Source organism: Caretta caretta, chromosome 1, assembly GCF_965140235.1.
Source record: "Caretta caretta isolate rCarCar2 chromosome 1, rCarCar1.hap1, whole genome shotgun sequence".
In the NCBI taxonomy this organism is placed as follows: Eukaryota; Metazoa; Chordata; order Testudines; family Cheloniidae; genus Caretta; species Caretta caretta.
The window spans coordinates 96,948,716-96,961,694 of NC_134206.1; the positions used below are offsets into that span (position 1 = coordinate 96,948,716).

Consider the following 12,979-nt stretch of genomic DNA (forward strand, 5'->3'; position numbering starts at 1 on the left):
TTCAGATTTTGAACATCAATGTGCAGGGGTGTTTGGATGCAGGGGTTTGAATAAGGCCCATGTCTAGCTATTGTTAGTAGTTTAGATTCTTTTTGCCAGTATGAATTAACTTACATTTATCAAAGCTGAATTTCATGGGCTTAGCTTTCCCTCCCTTGCCCTCCTAACCCCTTCCTCACCTAGCTCATTCACTGAGCATAGCTCTGTTGGACTCTAAGTTTGGGACCCTTAACTCTTTTAAAAACTTTCATCAACTGACAAAAATAAAATTTTGGACTTCTGTGATTCAGGAAACCTCTTTTGAAGTGATTCCCAGTTAGTGTTTGGTGGATCACTACTTCTGAATTGGAAGATTTGGTTGGGAACCAGCATTTTTTGCAGATTGTCATATGGCTTATCAGTCAATAGCTTTAAATTTTCCCATATAAGCTGTAAACAGTTCTCAGTTAATTATGTAACTGTGTAGCATTTTTAGTTATATGTAACTGCCAGATTTTAGATCGTATAATTCAAAACTGTCTGTCTTCAATAAGGAGCAGGGTGAATAATGGCAAAAATTATCTGTGGACCTCACTTTCACAGGAGATCCAGCTAAGTCAACCAGAGCTATCTATAGGATAGAGCTTCAAGACCTCACTCTCTTCCAATCCTGCAGCTGATGAAGTTCTGGAGGCTCTTTAGCAATATACTTTTGATGATCTCCCCATGAATCCGTTCCCCACTCAGGAGGAGGAGGAGGGGAGCATTGGGGTTCTTTTATAGGATTCCGTATTTAGCATTTTTTAAAAAATGTGCTTTCCAGTGCTTCAGTGATGGACACCTTAGAAATGCATGCTGTAATAATCATCAATCATCATCCTATTAAGCATGTTGTGTGGAAATAAAAATTTTCATTAAGTAGTTAAATAAGTTAGATTAATAATTACTTATTTTAAACATACGTCATTCTTTATGTGATAGAGTAACAATGGTACTTGTCCGCACAAAGGATAACTTTCAAGCAAAATGAACGAGGTATATCACACTACCTTGCATTTAAGGCAAATCTACAAAATGATTACCAGCTTTATCGACATCACTCGTCACTGACAACTAGTAATATATTGTGAGCATAATTAATTTTCTCCTGTTTCAGGCTGCTTATACAGAGTTCAAGACAACTGAGGTAAGTGGCTATCCAACCATTTACAGGGACTTCAGGCCAGAATTAGCATACTGACTGCTAAAATGCGTACTTGCGGGAGCTGAGGAGAGAGTGCCTTTTCCTCTGTACCTTGGAATTCTCTTACATTAAGTTCCAGGATCTCTTTGAAAATTAGGTATTAAAAGAAATGAAGCCATTGAGACATTGTTTTTCATTTCTTCTCTTTTCATAGCATGTTGCATCATAATGTTGGGGCGAAAGTGGCTTTTGTAATATGATATTGCTGCAGTAATACAGGGCTTTCAGATAAAATTCCCTATAATAATCCCTATTATTTATTGAGGTCCATTTGTGGCTTTGCTCCTTCTGCAGCACAAAGCCCACCCAGAACTCCATGCCCCCAGTGCACAGCTAGCATTATAAAGGAGCAAACCTACTCAGCAGCAGCTCCAGACTCCCAAATTCTAGGGTTGAAATTTTGAAGCTACTGCACAAAGGGTGGAACTGATTCCCCATTTTCCTGGCAAGTAAATGAAGGACAAAGAGATTGAAGGACTGCTTTTGTTGGGCATCAAATCTGGTTTTATGTGACTTGGGATTGGGAATAGAAGCCACCTCTTTTGATTTGTAAAGCCTGTACTTGGTCTACTAGACACCAACTGGCTTGGGAAGAAGCAAGTAACCATGTTTTGGAGCCACTCAGCTTTCGAACCATATGGACTTTCTTGCCAAGAGCCTGTGGAGGTTTAGCTGAGTGTTTCAGGATGGATAGTGTGAGGTATCCTGCTTCTGTAGCTCTTCTTACCTGTTGTATTCTACATGAGGGAAACACAGCCAAGGAACAGAAGTATTTAATGGAAGGAAACTGGATAGAAAGCATGTTCAGAAATACCATGAAGCCATTTTAAATTGAGGACCTGTTAAAGTAATACTTTTGTTTAAAGAATAAATTCCCGGTGCAGCAAAAGGTAAAATTCATTAGAAATCCAACACAGTGGAATAAGAGAACCAGAAGATGACTACATTTTCTTGATATCAAAAGAATACATGTATCATTGAAGTGCGGAGCCTTCTTGAACAAATACCTTGGAAAATAATTTGGTGAAGATAAGTTATCCATTGAACATGTTCCTGTTGCAGGGGTATTTAAAGTGGCCTCCAAACAGGCTGCAGACTCCAGCTTCCATCTGAAAAAGTGGGCTGTGCTCTCAGTCATTCTGAGCAGAGAGGTGATGATTAGGGAGCAAATTAAACAAGACAAAAAAAGAAGTCTTAAGCTAAAGAATTGGCCAACACCCGTAGATGTGCAAGGAGCTTGCCACTTATTTAAAAGTATAAATGTACTTTTTTCAAGTTTATTTTAATACAGGAATATGTGACCCTGGTACAGAGTTTCAGACTGGTCTTGATATACAGAGGAGAAAGGCCTTATATCATTGGTAAAGTAGAGCTATTATACACAAATGAATAGACATATAATTAATGTGCTTGTGAACAATAAATAAATGTGTGGTTACTTATTTCTATTAATCATGCTTAGAGGCCCCAGATGAGATCAGGCCTCCCCTTGCAGTTGGTACTGTGTAAATACATAATAAGAGACAGTCCTTGCCCCAAAGAGTTTACAATCTGAACAGACAAGACACCAGAACATAGGAATTGCCCTACTAGATCACACAGATGCTTCAGTGAAAGTTGCAAGACCCCTGCAGTTGGCAGATAAGGGATAATTCACCTGATGAAATACCCTCATGATACTTAAGAAACTAGCTGTAGCAATCTCAGAATCATTAGTGATTATTTTTGAGAACTCCTGGAGGATAGGCGAGATGCTAGAGGACTGGAGAAGGGCAAACATAGTACCTATCTTTAAGAAGGAGAACAAAGAGGACCTGCGGAATTACAGACCAGTCAGCCAACTTTGATACATGGAAAGATACTGGAGCAAATTATTAATCATTCAATCTGTAAGCACCTAGAGGATAATAGAGTTATAAGGAATAGGCAGCATGGATTTGTCAAGAACAAATCATGCCAAACTGACCTAATTTCCTGTGATAGGACTGCTGGCCTACTAGATGGGGGGAAGCAGTAGACATGGTATAGTTAGATTTTAGTAAAACTTTTGACACAGTGCCACATGACATTCTCATAAGCAAGGGAAATGTGATTTAGGTGAAATTACTATAAGGTGGGTGCATAACTTGTTGTAATACCATGCTCATAGAGGAGTTACAAATGGTTTGCTATCAAACTGGGAGGCCATATCTAGTGGGGTCCTGCAGGGATCAGTCCTGAATCTGGTACTATTCAGTATTTTCTTTAATGACTTGACTAATGGAGTGCAGAATATGCTCTCTTTTGCATAGGACAAGCTGGGAGGGATTGCAAGCACTTTGGAGGGCAGGATTAGCATTCAAAACTACTTTGACAAATTGGTTTGAATTCAACAAGATGAAATTCAGTAAAGACAAGTGCAAAGTAATACATTTAGGAAGGAAAAATCAATCAAGCACACAACTACAAAATGGGGAATAAGTGGCTAGGTGGTAGTACTACCGGAAAGGATCTGGGGGTTATCGTGGCTCACAAATTGAATATGAGTCAATATGAAGCAGTTGTGAAAAGGCTAATGTTATTCTGAGGTGTATTAACAGGATTGTCATATGTAAGACATGGGAAGCAACTGTCCCTCACTTCTCAGCACTGGTGAGGCCTCAGCTGGAGCATTGTGTCCAGTTCTAGATGCCACACTTTAGGAAAGATGTGGATAAATTGAAGAGAGTCCAGAGAAGAGCAACAAAAATGATTTAGAAACAGTTTAGAAAACCTGATCTGTGAGGAAAGGTTAAAAACCTGGGCATGGTTAGTCTGGAGAAAAGAAGACTGAGGGGGCACCTGAGCTCAACGATACTAAGGGCTGTTATAAGAAGGACAGTGATCAATTGTCCTCCATGTCCAGTGAAGGTAGGACAAAAAGTAATGGGCTTAATTTGCAGCAAGGGAGATCTAAGCTAAATATTAGGAAAAACTTTCTAACCATAAGGGTATTTAAATACTGGAATAGGCTTCCAAGGGAGGTTGTGTAATCCCCATCACTAGAGTTTTTTTAAGAACAGGTTGGACAAACACTTGTCAGGGATGGTCTAGGTTTACTTGGTCCTGCCTCAGCACAGAGGGCTGAACTAAATGACCTGTCCAGCCCTACTTTTCTATCTTTCTATTATCCTCATTTTACAGCTGGGAAACTGAGGTACACAGCAATTAAGTAACTTGTTCAAAGTCACACAGAAAGTCTGTGGCAGGGGTGGGGATTTGAACCCAGATGTCTTGAGTCGCAGTCTAGGGCCTTAGCTATGAGACTAAAGCCTTGTCTACACTGCCACTTACAGCGCTGAAACTTTCTTCACTCAGGGGTGTGAAAAAACACCCCCCCCCCGAGCGCTGCAAGTTTCAGCGCTATAAAGTGGTAGGGTAGACAGTGCACCAGTGCCGGGAGCCAGACTTCCAGCACTGATAGCTAAGCCCCTCCCGGAGGTGGTTTTATTACTGCGCTGGGGGAGCTCTCTCCCAATGCTGCAGCCACAACTACACCGCTTTGAACCTTGAATATTACAGATTCTAAGTGTTCATGGTGAAACCAGAGTCATGCTGATTTCAGTTGAAGATATCAGCTCTTGAAAAAACAATAACATTATAGTAATTATTAAAACCAACTAAATTTTCTTGGCAAAACACCCTCTCTATTTGAGAATTTCCCTCACAAGGGAATTCACGGCAGGATAACTTCAGCCATCAAACACCAGCCCTAAATTGTCCCTCTACTCGCCCATGCTTACTACTGTCCATCAGATGACTTGTGCCTTCCTGACATAGTCTTCAGCTTAATTGGGAATTTGATTAAGTGAACTAATCACAGGTTGTGTGGCTAGAATAAGAATTTTTGTGGGAGAGCTGTTTTTTGTCATTAATCTCTGTCATGCGGTTTGATGCACGTTTGAATTAATGTCCTTACGGACAATGTCGTCTTTGTCCATCCTTAATTATTGTTAAGACTTCCACTGAAATCACTGAGAAAATAATAAGGATCTTAACGTTTCTTAAGGGCAAGATCCACAGACCCAGTATCAGCTCTGGGTGATCTCTAACCACATATCACTAGTAAGGATTTCGCCAACTGAATTGTTGTAGCTTAACTAAAATAGCTTCAGTGGAGTTGGAGGGTATATCAGCTTTCACACAAGATATGAGATATCATTCAGAGATGTGGAGAGCAGCTCTTCTCATTGAGTCCTATCCTATCACTGTAGTGTAGAATCACTCACTTAGATGAAACCTTTGAATGCAGCCAGTTTTCAAAGCCAATTAGAACAACAGGACAGTAGCTTTTGGTCAACACCCTTCTCTTAATGCTGTACTGGACAAAAGCTCTTTGGGTTCACATAGTTACATTATTCCAGTTGTTGGCTGTATTCCCACTGTGTGGCTCTGAAACCAGATGCAGCTCTTCAGAGCCCCATAGGTTATTGTGCAGTTCATTTGTATGTGAGTTCATACCTGTCAGATAACACTGAACAAATAAACAAGAGACACCAGGACTGCTCCTTGTCTCCTCATGAACCCAGAAAGTGAGGGGAAAGAGTGAGAGATGAGGGAAAGAGAGATGAGGGAAATATTCTCTTCCCTATCAGCAGCCAGAAAATAATGAGAAGAGAGTGATCACAACACAACATCAGAGCCCAAAAGTGATTATTGTGTGGATACCATTTAGTGGGGGAGTGGCTCTCCAATTTGACAAAGTTCTAGGCAAAGTTACTGAAAAAGATTGTCTGCATTGTAATATGAGTACCACTTCCTTGAGTGTGCAGCCTATCAGATCTCCAAATATATATAAGTATTTAATGGGGAAATGTTTTAATACTTCACTTCCATCAACTTTAGAGTGATCACCTTATTAGTAAAGGGAGGAAACTAATCAGATTAAGTCTACTCACTACCAATTTGCATAAAATGTATGAAGAAATGAAACATTCGGTGGTCTTAATGGGCTAGTTATTCTACATTTTGCTACCAGTAGTTTTTCACCATTACTGTTTGAAATACAGTCAAAAAAATTGAAATACTGTATCTCAGATTACAAAAACTAGTTACTTTTTAAAAGGAGTATCCAGAATTTGATAAGATCTGATTTATTGTAACTCTGCTGAGTCAATATATAGAACTGTACTATTGTCTTCAAACTGCAATTGGTAAATGGGAAATCATATCAATAAACAGACTTGTGGTCTCATATGATTATGAACTTGTGTCAAAAGCCTGTTTCTGTCTAAAACCCTGTACTATAACTACGGAGATAGATAGAGAGATACATAGATAGATAGATACTGATAGAGAGAAGTGGTAGGCAAACTATTTGAGCAAGGGAATGAATGAATGAATGAATGAATGAATGAATGAATGTGAAAATTATACATTTCTATGCAGTTTCCTTGTATATGCCTAGCAATCTAAGGAGTAAAAAGGAGATTGGTAAGGGGAAAAAAGACTGGAAAGTGCTGGAGGTCTGTGGTCCAAAGACTCAGTTTCAATAAATTGCTGTAAGGAGGTACACAAGGAGAATGCATTTTAGGGTTGAGACACTAGATAATCAAAGAGTAGGAGTAGAAAAAGGGCTCAGGCTTATTAATGAAGTAAAAATTCCCATTGAGTTAGGTGGCAAGTATATCATGTTCACAGTGATGAAAAATTCACTGGTTTGTGCGTTTTAGCCATCTGAATTAGAAGATGGTTTTGGATTTTAATTTAGTTGTAGAAACCATGGTGGGTTTCTAACTTCAAGTGTTTCATATGAAAAAAAAAGAAGTGGGATTGTTTTCAGTGGCAGGAGATAATTTATTGGATCAAGAAAAACATGCTGAAGAAGAAAAAAGTATTCAGAATGCTAAAGAAAATGTGATCAGTGATAATAGACTTGTCATTAATTACACAGCTGTGTTTTCACTTTTAAGTGAAATAAAGTAAATTCTCTTCCCTCAGTCCTCTGTCCAGAATTCAGCTCTCTCATCTTTCTCTCACACCAATTCCCAGCTTCAGTTACAGTGTCCATATACCCCCCTACCTCTATATACAATAAATAAGTAGTTCATTCATGAATGCTGATCAATGATAATAAAGAAGTAGATGAATTAGACAGCAATCTTCTTGTAGGCATTCCGGAAGAAGTGGATCTTCAAGAGAGAGATGTAAATGAGGATAGTGTTGAAGCTTTGCAGACCAGCTCAGGATAGTGTTCCAAGCATAGGGAGCAGCATGGGAATGAGTGCAGAAATGATTGTTGGCTAAGTGGACAAATGGAGTTATATAAAGTTGACATCACAAGAAATTGAGGCAGGAGAAGTATAAACTGGTTGGCTCCTTCTTACCAGCTCAGGAAAGAACCAGTGCCATGTTCAAGTCTGCTTCAGGCCCTTGCCTAAGGGCACAATTTGTTGTTCAATCACAAGACAAAGCAATTCTGACCAATGTAGGCTGCAGTCTGTAGCAGTTTTTCCTTTGTCTCTCAGCCTTTGAAAAGAGGAGATAGATAGTCCTTTCCCTTAAATCCTGTTTGGTCATGTAGACAGTCCTTAACTCTTTCTTGTCTGTTTTTCCCTGTTACTGGAGGACTTTCAAGAGAGAATGAGGTGGTCAGACTGATAGGCAAAGAATAAGATCTTTAGTGACTGTGGGTTTGTATGGGCAGGCGATGGAAGGGTGATGTGCATGTCGGAGAGGCCAGTGAGGTGGAGGTTACAGTGATCACGACTGGATATGATGGAATCTGAAGAAGTTTTAGCTGTATGGAGAAAGGCTCTTAGAAATGTGGAATAGGAAGAACTGGCATGAACATACATGAGTGCATGAGATAAGTCAAAGATAACTCCCAGGTTACAGGCCTGAGTGACAGGAAGAATAGTGGTGTGTTTATTAGTCATTATTATTCCAGTCTGTCTTTCTGTCTAGGTTTGTATAAGGTCACTCATCACTGTGGTACAGAGGTTCACTTTGCATGGTTTAAAGTGGGAGAAATGTCTATCATGGCCCCATCTTGCTCCCATTGGGCCTGATTCTCATTTATTCGAAGGATACTTTATACCACTCTGGCACTGCAAAGGGGCCTTAAAGTGGGAGTAAATTATATTTCCATTACACAAGTAGAGCAGTGTAAAATGTTATTAGCATAAATAAGAATCAGGCTATTGGGCAAAACTCCATTACTTCAATGGGAGAAGGCACTGGCCAAGGTAGTGCAACTACACTAGCTGACTAGGATGACCTGATAGTTCTTTTCCACCACGAACATCTGATTCTATGATATTTATCTATCTCCTTTTGGGACCCGTATTTTAAATGAAACAAAGCAGATTAGCCTAAACTTACAGTTGGTGAGATTCATCTTAAATACCCTCTGGAAAATGGTCTATGCTGCAAAAACATGACAATTAGCATAGCATATTTAGCATTTTTGAACAAGATAGTAGTGAATAGTAATGACAACAAGCAAGTAGATGCTTTGAATGCAAACTCTCTGCCCTGGGAATTTCCTTACATTTTTAGTTATGAGATTTTCAGCCTATAAACAACTATTCAATTCTATGTAGAATCTATTTCATACACTGCCCTCATCACTGTAGTATGTGAGTGCTTTAGCCCAATTTTCCTTCAGGTCATGTGTCAAGGTTCCTCCCCCACTCTGAACTCTAGGGTACAGATGTGGGGACCTGCATGAAAAACCTCTTAAGCTTATCTTTACCAGCTTAGGTCAAAACTTCCCCAAGGTACAAAATATTACACCCGTTGTCCTTGGACTGGCCGCTACCACCACCAAACTAATACTGGTTACTGGGGAAGAGCTGTTTGGAAACGTCTTTCCCCCCAAAATACTTCCCAAAACCTTGCACCCCACTTCCTAGACAAGGTTTGGTAAAAAGCCTCACCAATTTGCCTAGGTGACTACAGAACCATACCCTTGGATCTTAAGAACAAGGAACAATCCTCCCAACACTTGCACCCCCCCTTTCCTGGGAAATGTTGGATAAAAAGCCTCACCAATTTGCATAGGTGACCACAGACCCAAACCCTTGGATCTAAGAACAATGAAAAAGCATTCAGTTTCTTACAAGAAGACTTTTAATAAAAATAGAAGTAAATAGAAATTAAGAAATCCCCCCTGTAAAATCAGGATGGTAGATATCTTACAGGGTAATTAGCTTCAAAAACATAGAGAACCCCTCTAGGCAAAACCTTAAGTTACAAAAAAGATACACAGACAGAAATAGTTATTCTATTCAGCACAATTCTTTTCTCAGCCATTTAAAGAAATCATAATCTAACACATACCTAGCTAGATTACTTACTAAAAGTTCTAAGACTCCATTCCTGGTCTATCCCCGACAAAGACCAGCATATAGACAGACACACAGACCCTTTGTTTCTCTCCCTCCTCCCAGCTTTTGAAAGTATCTTGTCTCCTCATTGGTCATTTTGGTCAGGTGCCAGCGAGGTTACCTTTAGCTTCTTAACCCTTTACAGGTGAGAGGAGCTTCCCCTGGCCAGGAGGGATTTCAAAGGGGTTTACCCTTCCCTTTATATTTATGACACGCCCCCCAAATCTCAGCTAGGGTGAAACACTGGCTGGGATTTCTTCCTGGAGCTCTAGGAAAAACAGAGTTAATAAGACACATGCATCTCTAAATATAATACCAAGTACATAAAGACTAACAATATTTTCCACATCTCAAGGACGATTTTAACCAGTTGATTCTGGGAAACTTTCATGGGAGAGTGCATCAGCCACTTTGTTAGAAGCTCCTGAGATGTGTTGGATGTCGAAATCAAAATCTTGGAGAGCTAAACTCCACCGAAGAAGTTTTTTGTTAGTTTCCTTGACGGTGTGAAGCCACTTCAGTGCAGCATGGTTGGTTTGCAGGTGGAAACGCCGTCCCCAAACATATGGGTGTAGCTTTTCCAGAGCGTAGACAATGGCGTAACATTCTTTTTCAGTGACTGACCAGTTGCTTTCCCTCTCAGACAGTTTTTTGCTGAGAAACACTACAGGGTGGAATTCTTGATCAGGTCCTTTCTGCATTAAAACTGCTCCCACACCACGCTCGGACGCATCTGTGGTTACTAGGAATGGTTTGTCAAAGTCTGGGGCCCTTAATACAGGGTCAGACATGAGTGTCGCTTTAAGCTTGTTAAAGGCCTTCTGACACTTTTCGGTCCACTGAACAGCATTTGGCTGTTTCTTTTTGGTTAGGTCTGTCAGTGGGGCAGCGATTTGGCTGTAGTGCGGTACAAATCGTCTGTAATAACCGGCCAAGCCTAAGAAGGATTGAACCTGTTTCTTTGACTTTGGGACAGGCCACTTTTGGATAGCATCCACTTTGGCCTGTAAGGGGCTGATAGTTCCTTGACCCACCTGGTGTCCAAGGTAAGTCACTCTGTTTAGGCCTATTTGACACTTCTTAGCCTTAACAGTTAGTCCTGCTTCCCTTATGCGCTCAAGGACTTTTTGTAGATGTTCCAGGTGGTCTGCCCAGGAATCCGAAAATATGGCCACATCGTCAAGGTAGGCGACTGCATATTCTCCTAATCCCGCTAGGAGACCATCTACAAATCTTTGGAAAGTGGCGGGTGCATTTCGCAGCCCGAAAGGGAGTACATTAAATTCATACAGCCCGAGATGTGTGGTGAAGGCTGACCTTTCCTTGGCAGATTCATCTAGCGGTACCTGCCAGTACCCCTTGGTTAAGTCCAAGGTAGAGGTGAACTGGACCCATCCCAGTTTCTCTAATAGTTCATCTGTGCGTGGCATTGGATAGTTGTCTGGGCGAGTTACAGCATTTAGCTTACGATAGTCCACACAAAAACGTATTTCCCCATCTGGTTTGGGAACTAGAACCACTGGAGATGCCCATGCACTTTCAGAGGGGCGGATTACACCCATCTGTAACATATCCTGGATCTCCCGTTCTATAGCAGTTTTAGCTTGAGGAGACACCCGGTAAGGTTGGACCCTAATTGGGTGAGCATTACCTGTGTCAATGGAGTGGTAGGCCCGTTCAGTCAGTCCTGGGGTGGCTGAGAACGTTGGCGCATAGCTAGTGCACAGCTCCTGGATCTGCTGTCGCTGCATACGCCCAAGGGTCATGGAGAGGTTCACCTCTTCCACACCACCACCACATTTCCCTTCGTAGTAGACACCTTCAGGCCACTCAGCGTCGTCTCCTCCGTGGGCTGTAAACTGACAAACCTTTAATTCTCTGGAATAAAAGGGCTTTAGAGAATTAATATGGTACACCTTAGGCTTTCGGTTGGAGGTGGGGAATGCTATGAGATAATTAACAGCTCCCAGACGCTCCTGGACCGTGAATGGCCCTTCCCACGATGCTTCCATTTTATGGGCCTGGAGCGCCTTTAAGACCATGACCTGGTCTCCTACTTTGAAGGAATGCTCTCTGGCATGTTTATCATACCAGGCTTTTTGCTCTTTTTGAGCATCCTGTAAGTTTTCTCTAGCAAGGGCTAAAGAGGTTCGGAGGGTGTTTTGTAGGTTGGTTACAAAGTCCAGAATGTTAGTTCCTGGAGACGGTGTAAATCCCTCCCATTGCTGCTTCACCAACTGCAATGGCCCCTTAACCTCACGGCCATATACAAGTTCAAATGGGGAAAACCCTAAACTGGGATGTGGTACAGCTCTGTAGGCAAAGAGCAACTGCTGCAACACTAGGTCCCAATCATTGGAGTGCTCATTTACGAATTTACGTATCATGGCCCCCAAAGTTCCATTAAACTTCTCCACCATGCCATTTGTTTGATGGTGGTAAGGAGTGGCAACCAAGTGATTTACCCCATGAGCTTCCCAAAGTTTTTTCATAGTTCCTGCCAGGAAATTAGTCCCTGCATCTGTGAGGATGTCGGAGGGCCAACCTACCCTGGCAAAAATGTCTGCTAGTGCCTGGCATACACTTTTAGCCCTGGTGTTGCTTAGAGCTACTGCTTCCGGCCATCGGGTGGCAAAATCCATGAAAGTCAGTATGTACTGCTTTCCTCTGGCTGTCTTTTTCGGAAAAGGACCCAGAATATCCACAACTACTCGCTGAAATGGAACTTCAATGATGGGGAGTGGCTGGAGAGGGGCTTTGACCTGGTCTTGGGGTTTTCCCACTCTTTGGCACACCTCACAAGACTGGACATAGGTAGAAACATCCTTGCCCATTCCCTCCCAGTGGAATGACCCCCCCAAACGGTCTTTGGTCCTGTTCACCCCAGCATGGCCACTAGGGTGATCATGGGCTAAGCTCAAGAGCTTGGCCCGGTATTTAGTTGGAACTACCAACTGTCTCTGAGGATGCCAGTCTTCCTGGTGTCCCCCAGAAAGAGTTTCCTTGTATAAAAGTCCTCTTTCTACAACAAACCTGGATCGATTAGAAGAGCTGAGAGGCGGTGGGTTGCTCCGTGCCGCCGTCCAAGCTCTCTGGAGGCTTTCATCTGCTTCCTGTTCGGTCTGGAACTGTTCCCTTGATGCTGGAGATATCAGTTCCTCATTGGATTGTGGACCGAGGCTTGGTCCCTCTGGAAGCGATATAGGGGATGGAGCTGTTTCTGTTGACTGTGAACCGCTCTCCGCTGGTGCACTATGTTGGGATTCAGGCTCCGGCTGAGCCTCTTGTGCAGGGTTATCGGCTGCTGCCAGTTCAGGGTCGGTGGGGCCCTCTGGTGTTGAGGTTGCAAGTATTGGATTCAGTGCTGACACTGGGTCTGGTGTTGGTTGTTCGGCTGGTTCCGGTTCTG

At 41.9% G+C, this 12,979-nt stretch overlaps 1 protein-coding gene across 1 annotated transcript in view; it reads right to left on the reverse strand.

Moving 5' to 3' along the window:
- TGDS (TDP-glucose 4,6-dehydratase) overlaps positions 1-12,238 on the reverse strand; it is a 1,159,807-nt gene extending 1,147,569 nt beyond the window's left edge. The window contains exon 1 of the transcript XR_012668860.1: positions 11,222-12,238. The gene's annotated coding sequence lies outside the window, so the exon portion shown is untranslated. The remainder of the gene's footprint in view (positions 1-11,221) is intronic.
- Between the last annotated feature and the right edge of the window lie 741 nt (positions 12,239-12,979).